Here is an 8,998-nt window from a genome sequence, read left to right as displayed (position 1 = left end):
GTCAAATATCTTCAATAATTCATATTTTAATGATAAATTGTCAACACTGTAAGATTCCCTCATCTCTTCTGAACAAAACGGTGTAAGAATGACTGTTCTAGCCCCTATGGTTAGGAAATTATGGCCATTTGTTTGAGGGGAGTCCTGACTATGAGAAATAGACAGCACAAATCCTGTCTCTGTGCTGCGTGTGTGTAAAAACAGGTGCACCTGTTATGGCGGGAAAAAGCACACAGCCTCTCTGATTGGTGGATTCAAATTTAGCAGCTCCCAGGCTGCTTGACTGACCTAGAAACTTGATTTTCTCTCCCTGTGTGTGTGTGTGTGTGTGTGTGTGACACAGAGAGAGAGAGAGAGAGAGAGACTTTTTATGGCTGCATCTTATTGTATGATTTAAATTCAATATATTTAGACTGGTTGACTGAATTTGATCCTGTGTGTGTGTGTCTCTCTGTGCTTGTGTGTTTCCATATGTGTACATACTTGTGATTGTGTGACTGTTATACTTTTTTTTGCTGATTCTTTTTTCATTTAACAATTACATTTTAAGGGACCCTTAGTATGTTCAGGATTTTTTCAGCTGTCCATTTTGCTTTTCCAATTTTTCTATTTAACTTATTACTATTGTGCTAAGTCATAGCATTTCTGCTGATTTACAGTATTTGTGCTAAATACAGCATTTGTGCTAAATCATACTATTTCTGCTATTTTATAGGATTTTGTACTTAATATAATATTTCTGCTTAATTATAGTATTTCTGCCATTTTATAGTATTTGTGCTAAAACATAGTATTTCTACTAAATGCAGTTATGGTGCATTAGAAGTCAAATATCTTTAATAATTCATATTTTAATGATAAATTGTCAACACTTGAAGATTCCCCCATCTCTTCTGAACAAAACGGTGTAAGAATGACCGTTCTAGCCCCTACGGTTAGGAAATTATAGCCATTTGTTTGAGGGGAGTCCTGACTATGAGAAATAGACTGCAGAAATCCTGTCTCTGTGCTGCGTGTGTGTAAAAACAGGTGCACCTGTTTTGGCGGGAAAAAGTGCACAGCCTCTCTGATTGGTGGATTCAAATTTAGCAGCTCCCAGGCTGCTTGACTGACCTAGAAACTTGATTTTCTCTCCCTGTGTGTGTGTGTGTGTGTGTGTGTGTGTGTGTGTGTGTGTGACACAGAGAGAGAGAGAGAGAGAGAGACTTTTTATGGGAGCATCTTATTGTATGATTCAAATTCAATATATTTAGACTGGTTGACTGAATTTGATCCTGTGTGTCTCTCTGTGCTTGTGTGTTTCCATATGTGTTCATATTTGTGATTGTGTGACTTATACTTTTTTTTGCTGATTCTTTTTTCATTTAACAATTACATTTGAGGGACCCTTAGCATGTTCAGGATTTTTTCAGCTGTCCATTTTGCTTTTCCAATCTTTCTATTTAAGTTATTACTATTGTGCTAATAATATTTCTGCTTTTTTATGAGATTTGTGCTAAATACAGCTTTTCTGCTAAATCATACTTTTTCTGCTTTTTATGAGATTTGTGATAAATACAGCTTTTCTGCTAAATCATACTTTTTCTGCTATTTTATGAGATTTGTTCTAAATACAGCATTTCTGCTAAATCATACTTCTGCTTTTTATGAGATTTGTGCTAAATACAGCATTTCTGCTAAATCATACTTTTTCTGCTATTTTATGACATTTGTGCTATATACAGCATTTCTGCTAAATCATACTTTTTCTGCTATTTTATGACATTTGTCCTAAATACAGCAGTTCTGCTAAATCATACTTTTTCTGCTTTTTTATGAGATTTGTGCTAAATACAGCATTTCTGCTAAATCATAGGGCACCTGTAACTGGAAGGTCGCCGGTTCGATCCCCGGCCTCTCTGTCCTGGTCGTTGTGTCCTTGGGCAAGACACTTTACCCTACCGCCTACTGGTGTTGGCCAGAGGGGCCGATGGCGCGATATGGCAGCCTCGCTTCTGTCAGTCTGCCCCAGGGCAGCTGTGGCTACAACCGTAGCTTGCCTCCACCAGTGTGTGAATGTGAGCATGAATGAATAATGTCATTGTAAAGCGCTTTGGGTGCCTTGAAAAGCACTATATAAATCCAATGCATTATTATTATTATTATTAATTATTCATATTTAAAAAAAAAAAAAAAAAAAAAAGAAAACACTTGACGATTCCCCCATCTCTTCTGAACAAAAAAATGTTAGACCTGAGACCTGAAAATTTCCTGACTGTTCTCCAAAGCCTGCTGTGTCTTTCGGTGAAAGAATGATATCGATACTCCAAATAGATTTAGAGTTACAAAATGTTGTTTGAGGGCAAGTCAAGGCAGTTTTGCTTTGCCTCTACTCAGTTACAGTGTATTACAAGTCATATATCTTCAAAAATGTATATTCTGTCTCTGAATTAAGAAGACCTGCAGATTCCCCCATCTCTTCTGAACAAAACGGTGTCACAATGAGCGTTGTAGCCCCTACGGTTGGGAAATTATGGCCATTTGTTCGAGGGGAATCCTGAATGTGAGAAATACACTGAAGAAAACCCATAGCTCTCTCTGTGTCTGTGTGTGTAAGGGCTGATTACAGCAGGTGCAGCCAATTTAGCTGACCTAGATATACCAAGCCCAGACTCTTAACAGCCACTGCTCCCTTTAGGCTCTGTGTATGTGTGTGTGTGTGTGTCTGTATCAATATTTCTCCCATGTTAAAGTATTACTCCTCCATAATAGTATTTCTGTTGAATCAAAGTGGAGAAGTTTTTACAGTCATCTTACTGTTGAGCCATAAATTATGTTTGTTTGAGGGGTGGAAATCTGTCCTCCTCTCACTTTTCAAAGTCTGAAAATGAAGCCGTTCCTTCTCTCGTCATATCTCCGCGACGGAGGTACAACGAGCTATGAAAATCGCGCCTCCTAGTTTTTGAGTTACACAACGTTTTGTAACTCCAAAAAAAGGCGTTTTACAGCTCACCGCGATCTAATTCTGACAGTTCATCTTCCCGTTTTCTAAGCCCCAGCTCTGTTTCCCAGTGGCGCACCTGGTAGTGACATCGGTCGGCAGGCCGAAGATCGTCGGTTCAACTCCACCTTGGTCATCGTTTTTTCCCCCCTACAAATTAATGCACTATCACAGACAAGTAATTGATATTGTTTATTTATTACAATTCTGCAAACTTTTATGATTTTAGCAGCTTTCCTAATGGAAATCTGTCCTTCTTTCAGTCTTCAAACTCTGAAAATGAAGCCGTTTCTTCTCCCGTCATATCTCGGCGACGGAGGTACAAAGAGCTATGAAAATCGCAGTCAAAGTACACCAAAGTCCGCTGATTCACCCAGTACAAGAATTATGCTTCTATCCCTCCTAGTTTATGAGTTACACGACGTTTTGTAACTCCAAAAAACGGCGCTTTTGTAGTATTTGTATTGTATTTGTGCTAAATACAGCATTTGTGCTAAATCATACTATTTCTGCTATTTTATAGGATTTGTACTTAATATAGTATTTCTGCTTAATTATAGTATTTCTGCCATTTTATAGTATTTGTGCTAAAACATAGTATTTCTACTAAATGCAGTATTTCTGGCTAATCATTGTATTTCTGCCAGGTCCCCAGGGAGTCAGTCCTCTGTAAGGACTGTAATATTCAAACTTACCTATCAGGACCTGGACGGCTTCCCAGCCAGCCAATCATATCTGAGCCCTGGCACATTCAAATTTGCATATTGGGGCCTTCATGGCTTCTAAGAAAACCAATCATATCTGAGCCCTGGCACATTCAAATTTGCATATTGGAGCATTCATGGCTTCTAAGCCAACCAATCATCTATGTCATATATCTTTAATATTTCATATTTGTATTTTAAATTGTCAACATTTCAAGATTCCCCCATGTCTTCTGAGCAAAACGGTCTAAGAATGACTGTTTTAGCCCCTAGGGTTAGGAATTTATGGCTGTTTGTTTGAGGGGAGTCCTGACTATGAGAAATAGACTGCAAAAATCCTTTCTCTCTCTGTGCTGCATGTGTAAAAGCCTGCACTTGGTGCACCAGTTTTGGCGGGAAAAAGCACACAGCCTCTCTGATTGGTGGATTCAAATTGAGAAACTCACAGCTGTTTGACTGACCTAGAAACACACTGTTCACTTGCTGCTGCTGTGTGTGTGTGTGTGTGTGTGTGTGTGTGTGTGTGTGTGTGTGTGTGTGTGTGTGTGTGTGTGTGTGTGTGAGAGAGAGAGAGAGACAGGGAGGGAGGGAGAGAGAGAGAGAGAGACAGGGAGGGAGGGAGAGAGAGAGAGAGAAAGAAAGACACACACAAAGACCTTTTTTAGGGCAGCATCTCATTGGTGGATAGAAATTTAATATATTCAGACTGGTTGACTGACATAGACCTTGTGTGTTTGGCTCTCTCTGTGCTGCGTATGTGTAAGCAGTTGCACCTGTTTTGGCGGGAAAAAGTACACAGCCTCTCTGATTGGTGGATTCAAATTTAGCAGCTCCCAGGCTGCTTGAATGACCTACAAACTTGCTGTTCTCTCCCTGTGTGTGTGTGTGTGTGTGTGTGTGTGTGACACAGAGAGAGAGATAGAGAGGGCGAGAGAGAATTTCTATTGAAGCATCTTATTGTATGATTTTAATTTAATATATTTAGACTTGTTGACTGAATTTGATCCTGTGTGTCTCTCTGTGCTTGTGTGTTTCCATATGTGTACATATTTGTGATTGTGTGACTGTTATACTTTTTTTTCCTGATTATTTTTCGTTTCACAATTACATTTGAGGGACCCTTAGCATGTTCAGCATTTGTTCAGCTGTCCATTTTGCTTTTCCAATTTTTCTATTTAAGTTATTACTATTGTGCTAAGTCATAGCATTTCTGCTGCTTTTCAGTATTTGTGCAAAATACAGCATTTCTGCTAAATCATACTATTTCCGCTATTTTATAGGATTTGTACTTAATATAATATTTCTGCTTAATTATAGTATTTCTCTCATTTTTCATATTTCTGCTAAGTTCTGCTATGCTATTTTATTTCTGCCAAGTATTATGTTTCCTCTAAGATATTAGAGTTCTGCTAAGTTACTACATTTTAGCAAAGTTCCTTTGCTTCTGCAACGTTTTTACAATTTCTGCAACTTTTCAGCTAGTTTCAGCAGACAGCTTCAGCGTTCCAGCATCCACACTGCATTTTCGCAGGAAATGCAAATTTTTCTAGTTGTGTGGATGCTTTATGCATCCACACTATTGTTTTCCTGTTTCTCTTTATTCTTTATTATTATTATTATTATTCTTGGTGTTTCCGTACGTTTTTCGCCGTGGATCTACTTCCACAATTTTCAGCCGATTTTCACCGTTCAAATTTTAAACTATTCTGCTATTTTTGCTCTTTCCGGCTATATCTTTTGCTATTTTTTGCTATTATACTTTTTAAAATATTCAGTTTTTTTCCTTTAATTTGTCCCATTGAAATGAATGGGAAACTTCAGCAATTCTGCTAAAACTTGCTTGTTTTTGAAACTTATCTACTTCCTCATACTTTCACGTAGAACAACCATTCAAACTTTAAAATGTTCTCAAATTATTGGGCTATTCAGGTATAAGTCAGCTTTTTCAAATCTTTTACCGTTTTAATTTTATGCCACTTAAAGTTTTGAGTTTCATTTTTGTGATTTTTCACAAAATACATGCGTTGTTATGGTTGCTATGGTCTTGGCTTCCAGTGTGACACTGAAGGTTTTGCAGTCTTCTCTTCATGTCCGAACAACTTCTTGCTACTTGCTCAATTGTCACTCAATTTCCACAAGATATACATCAAAACGTAGGTATTTTTGTTGGCTTTCAGAAAATGTCACTGTCATTGTTGTGGGATTTATAGAATTTTGCCAAATCTACTCAGAGCAACACAAGGTTGGAAAAGTCTCAATACAAAGTCAATGGAGAGTTTGTTCAAAATCACCGCTTGATTTCTGTAACGAGAGGCATATTCGAATCGTCATATCTCCTTAACGAAGCGAAGTTAAAACATGAGGCTTGTCCCAGTATATCTTCAGACACTCCTGACACTCACAATTCAAGAATTTTTTTCTCACCTATTACCGTTCTGAGATGAGTTACACTTGTTTGAGGGTAGGAAATTCGTCCTTCGCTCAGATTTCTTCAGATTTCAAACTCTGGAAATGAGGCACTTTTTTCTCTCGTCATATCTTTTTTTTGGATTTCCACAGAGACCTGAAAATTTCCATGACTGTTCACCAAAGCCTGCTGTCTCTTACGGTGAAAGAATGATATCGATACTCCAAATAGATTTAGAGTTACAAAGCTTTGTTCGAGGGCAAGTCAGGGCAGTTTTCTCTTCGCCTCTACTCAGTTATGGTGCATTAGAAGTCAAATATCTTTAATAATTCATATTTTAATGATGAATTGTCAACACTTGAAGATTCCCCCATCTCTTCTGAACAAAACGGTGTAAGAATGACTGTTCTAGCCCCTACGGTTAGAAAATTATAGCCATTTGTTTGAGGGGAGTCCTGACTATGAGAAATAGACTGCAGAAATCCTGTCTCTGTGCTGCGTGTGTGTAAAAAGAGGTGCACCTGTTTTGGCGGGAAAAAGTGCACAGCCTCTCTGATTGGTGGATTCAAATTTAGCAGCTCCCAGGCTGCTTGACTGACCTAGAAGCTTGATTTTCTCTCCCTGTGTGTGTGTGTGTGTGTGTGTGTGTGTGTGTGTGTGTGTGTGTGTGTGTGTGTGTGTGTGTGTGTGTGACACAGAGAGAGAGAGAGAGAGAGAGAGACTTTTTATAGGAGCATCTTATTGTATGATTTTAATTCAATATATTTAGACTGGTTGACTGAATTTGATCCTGTGTGTCTCTCTGTGCTTGTGTGTTTCCATATGTGTACATATTTGTGATTGTGTGACTGTTATACTTTTTTTTGCTGATTCTTTTTTCATTTAACAATTACATTTGAGGGACCCTTAGTATGTTCAGGATTTTTTCAGCTGTCCATTTTGCTTTTCCAATTTTTCTATTTAACTTATTACTATTGTGCTAAGTCATACCATTTCTGCTGATTTATAGTATTTGTGCTAAATACAGCATTTCTGCTAAATCATACTATTTCTGCTATTTTATAGGATTTGTACTTAATATAATATTTCTGCTTAATTATAGTATTTCTGCCATTTTATAGTATTTGTGCTAAAATATAGTATTTCTACTAAATGCAGTATTTCTGGGTAATCATTGTATTTCTACATATTTTTGCCAGGTACCCAGGGAGTCAGTCCTCTGTAAGGACTGTAATATTCAAACTTACCTATCAGGACCTGGACGGCTTCCCAGCCAGCCAATCATATCTGAGCCCTGGCACATTCAAATTTGCATATTGGGGCCTTCATGGCTACTAAGACAACCAATCATATCTGAGCCCTGGCACATTCAAATTTGCATATTGGGGCATTCATGGCTTCTAAGCCAACCAATCATCTATGTCATATATCTTTAATATGTCATATTTGTATTTTAAATGGTCAACATTTCAAGATTCCCCCATGTCTTCTGAACAAAACGGTGTAAGAATGACTGTTCTAGCCCCTACGGTTAGGAAATTATGGCCATTTGTTTGAGGGGAATCCTGACTATGAGAAATAGACTGCAGAAATCCTGTCTCTCTGCTGGTGTGTGTAAAAACAGGTGCACCTGCTTTGGCGGGAAAAAGCACAGAGCCTCTCTGATTGGTGGATTCAAATTTAGCAGCTCCCAGGCTGCTTGACTGACCTAGAAACCTGATTTTCTCTCCGTGTGTGTGTGTGTGTGTGTGTGTGTGTGTGTGTGTGTGTGTGTGTGTGTGTGTGTGTGTGACACAGAGAGAGAGAGAGAGAGACTTTTTATGGGAGCATCTTATTGTATGATTCAAATTCAATATATTTAGACTGGTTGACTGAATTTGATCCTGTGTGTCTCTCTGTGCTTGTGTTTTTCCATATGTGTTCATATTTGTGATTGTGTGACTGTTATACTTTTTTTTGCTGATTCTTTTTTCATTTAACAATTACATTTGAGGGACCCTTAGTATGTTCAGGATTTTTTTAGCTGTCCATTTTGCTTTTCCAATTTTTCTATTTAACTTATTACTATTGTGCTAAGTCATAGCATTTCTGCTGATTTATAGTATTTGTGCTAAATACAGCATTTCTGCTAAATCATACTATTTCTGCTATTTTATAGGATTTGTACTTAATATAATATTTCTGCTTAATTATAGTATTTCTGCCATTTTATAGGATTTGTGCTAAAACATAGTATTTCTACTAAATGCAGTATTTCTGGGTAATCATTGTATTTCTATATATTTCTGCCAGGTCCCCAGGGAGTCAGTCCTCTGTAAGGACTGTAATATTCAAACTTACCTATCAGGACCTGGACGGCTTCCCAGCCAGCCAATCATATCTGAGCCCTGGCACATTCAAATTTGCATATTGGGGCCTTCATGGCTACTAAGACAACCAATAATATCTGAGCCCTGGCACATTCAAATTTGCATATTGGGGCATTCATGGCTTCTAAGCCAACCAATCATCTATGTCATATATCTTTAATATGTCATATTTGTATTTTAAATGGTCAACATTTCAAGATTCCCCCATGTCTTCTGAACAAAACGGTGTAAGAATGACTGTTCTAGCCCCTACGGTTAGGAAATTATGGCCATTTGTTTGAGGGGAATCCTGACTATGAGAAATAGACTGCAGAAATCCTGTCTCTCTGCTGGTGTGTGTAAAAACAGGTGCACCTGCTTTGGCGGGAAAAAGCACAGAGCCTCTCTGATTGGTGGATTCAAATTTAGCAGCTCGCAGGCTGCTTGACTGACCTAGAAACCTGATTTTCTCTCCCTGTGTGTGTGTGTGTGTGTGTGTGTGTGTGTCTGTGTGTCTGTGTGTGTGTGTGTGTGTGAGACACACAGAGAGAGAGAGAGA

The sequence above is a fragment of the Pelmatolapia mariae genome, linkage group LG3_W, assembly GCF_036321145.2.
Source record: "Pelmatolapia mariae isolate MD_Pm_ZW linkage group LG3_W, Pm_UMD_F_2, whole genome shotgun sequence".
Taxonomy (NCBI): Eukaryota; Metazoa; Chordata; class Actinopteri; order Cichliformes; family Cichlidae; genus Pelmatolapia; species Pelmatolapia mariae.
This window is presented reverse-complemented; position numbering follows the sequence as displayed.